A 2401-nucleotide genomic window follows, 5' to 3' on the forward strand; every position below is an offset into this window, starting at 1 on the left:
GGCCATCTCTACTGCTAAGGGGGGAGGGGGAGGTGCTCTAACCTAGGCCTGGACCCATCTGGGTTGGGGGGCTCTTGGGAGGAAGGAGTTAAGGATCCTGGCCTCTGGACTTGGAAAGGAAATCCCTGATCTGGCCCCCAGCTGGTTTCTGAGGTGCAGGTGGGTTTCAAGAGGGGCTCAGTTCCCGGGACCCATCCTCCGGGTTGGGTGGGTATCTTTGTGCCTCCTCTGAGGGGGTCGCTTTCTGACCTTGGTGTCCTCTTGGGAGGGGCAGTGGTGGCTGCTAGGCCACAGCGTCCGTGGGTCTGAGGCTGAGAACAGGGTTACAAACCTGCCGGCTCACCGGGAGTGACCATGACAGCGGAAGGGGATTTATCTAGGGGTCTGCAGGGCAGCACCGGTACCAGTGCTGGGGTACGGGTGAAGGTTGGTGGGGGCGGCTCGGGGTGTCAGGATTCCACCTTGTGGGGTGGATGCCTTCCTATGCGTGGGCAAGTGCAGCCCCCGCCTAGTCCTCCTGGGACCCTGCAGGGGAGGCAGCGGCCGGGGTCCTGGAGTGGGCCTTTCTCCTGTGCTGCAGGTCAGCAAGGGGCTGTGCAGGGCTCCAAGTCCAGTCGCTGCCCGAAGAAAACAAGCCTGGCCTGCCCTTGCCCTGCCAGCAACTGCTGCTGGTACCAGCAGAGAAAGGGTGAGGCTCCCCCCGGCCCCCACCCTCCCCTTGAGGGACCTTGTCCCATTTCTCCTGAGGCAGTTGGATCCCTATCAGTCCAGATTTGAGGCTGAGGGCGTGCTCCCCTCCTCGGAGGGGCACTGTGGCCCTTGGGTGGAGATTGTTACTTAGAAGAGTGGAGATTGGCCCATCCGGACAGTCATTTCCTATCAGTGTGGTTACCTCCCCCTGGTGAGGGGGAGACGGTTCTAAGACCTCGTGATGGCTTCCAAAACCCAACAGGAGCCCGGGGTCCCCTGGGCTCACTAGGTTTTCCTCGTCTAGGCACCACGTCAGGTACCATGGGCTGTAGCCGCTGGTCCAGACGTGGCAGCAGTGCCCAGGATGCTTCTGTGGCTCCCCCAACCCCAAAAGTCTCAGAGGCCCCGGGAGCAGGGCCTGTGACAGGAAGTCCCTCCTGGGCTAGTTCTAGCTCTTTTGGGCCAATCAGTTGATAGTACAGCCTGAGCTCTGGGAGCTACAAGTAAGTTTTCTTTTTAAAATTTATTTTAGAGACATCGATTTGAGCAGGTGGAAGTTTGGGCATGCTAGTCTCGGACAGATGCCTGGACTGACGGGACAGACGCCTAGGGAGAGACACAGCCGTCGCCCTCGGGGAGGAAGGGGGGGGGGGGTTGGGGCCAGATGGGGTCCGCGTGCACACCTGAGAGGGACCAGCGGAACGAGTGGAGGGGGAGTTGCAAGCAGGAGCTCCATCAATCTCCTTTGAAAACCTCCGGAAGTGCAGCCGAGACACATCTGACCTGGCGAGCCCTCCAGGCGCTGCTCCGTTCCCCCCAGGCGGCAGCGGGCTGACCGTGCGATGCTGTCAGCCGTCTGGCCCGGAGCAAAGGCCCGGCTCAGCGAGAGGATGCACATGGCCTCCCGCCGGCCGCTCCGCGCACATTCTCAGGTGGGAAGTCGAGGCTGAGAGAGGCTGGAGGCTGACCCCAGGTGACACAAATGGAAGGGAGAAAGCGGGAGTTTATTCACCCTGACACCTCGGTAGTCCGGTCGCCGCCTGCTCGCTCCATCGCCTCCCCCGACGGTCGAGGGTCCAGGCACACGCAAGTTCTGTTTGATAGAAGGTGGGCTTTCCTTCTAACTCCCCCGCAGCTTCCCGGCCCGGGACGGGGACCGCTCCCTTTCTGGGGGGCTGGCTCCCCCGCGGGGCAGCTCTGGCTGCCCGAGGCGCACCCCCTTAGTGGGCGGGGGCGCCCCCTCTGCAAGGCAGCCCCGCCCGGACAGCTGCACCCAGCGCGCCTCCGAGCAGGGGCTCCAGGTCAGCGCAGGGGCTGGGCCCTGGGGCTCCCCTTCCTCCCGACACAGCGCGGCCAGGCGCCTGCGGGGAAAGGGCTTGGAGGCTAAGGCAGCGCCCAAAGGTCGGGATTCGAACCCATGTTCCGGCCTGCAGTCACTCGGGAAGCCCTGGGGCTGGTGGCCGCCTCCACGCACTCATCACGCAGCTGCACAGCTCGGGGCGGGGGCGCGGCGGCAGCCGGAGGACTGGCCCTGCCCCCCGGACCTCTCCCCGGCGGCACCGCCCCTCGGGGCGCCCCTGGCCACGCGTGGACATTTAAACTCACTAAAGCTAAGAGAGGAGGCCACCGAGCAAGGGGCGGGGGCTCCTTGGGGGTCTTCCCAGATCCATCCCGCGCCTTAGCGGGGCCTCGCTGTGGCGCCGCACCCAAC

At 64.4% G+C, this 2401-nt stretch overlaps 1 long non-coding RNA gene across 2 annotated transcripts; it reads right to left on the reverse strand.

Moving 5' to 3' along the window:
* Window positions 1-1194: 1194 nt before the first annotated feature.
* Window positions 1195-2390, reverse strand: LOC308519725. Of its 2 annotated transcripts, none has more exons than XR_013996031.1 (2): window positions 2296-2390; window positions 1195-1783 (listed from the first exon to the last, which is right to left on the reverse strand). It is a non-coding gene; the product is annotated as an uncharacterized lncRNA (long non-coding RNA). The 2 variants fall into 2 exon arrangements; XR_013996032.1 differs by lacking the exon at window positions 2296-2390 and adding an exon at window positions 2106-2274.
* Between the last annotated feature and the right edge of the window lie 11 nt (window positions 2391-2401).

This window comes from Myotis nattereri, assembly GCF_964212035.1.
Source record: "Myotis nattereri genome assembly, chromosome: 5".
Taxonomy (NCBI): Eukaryota; Metazoa; Chordata; class Mammalia; order Chiroptera; family Vespertilionidae; genus Myotis; species Myotis nattereri.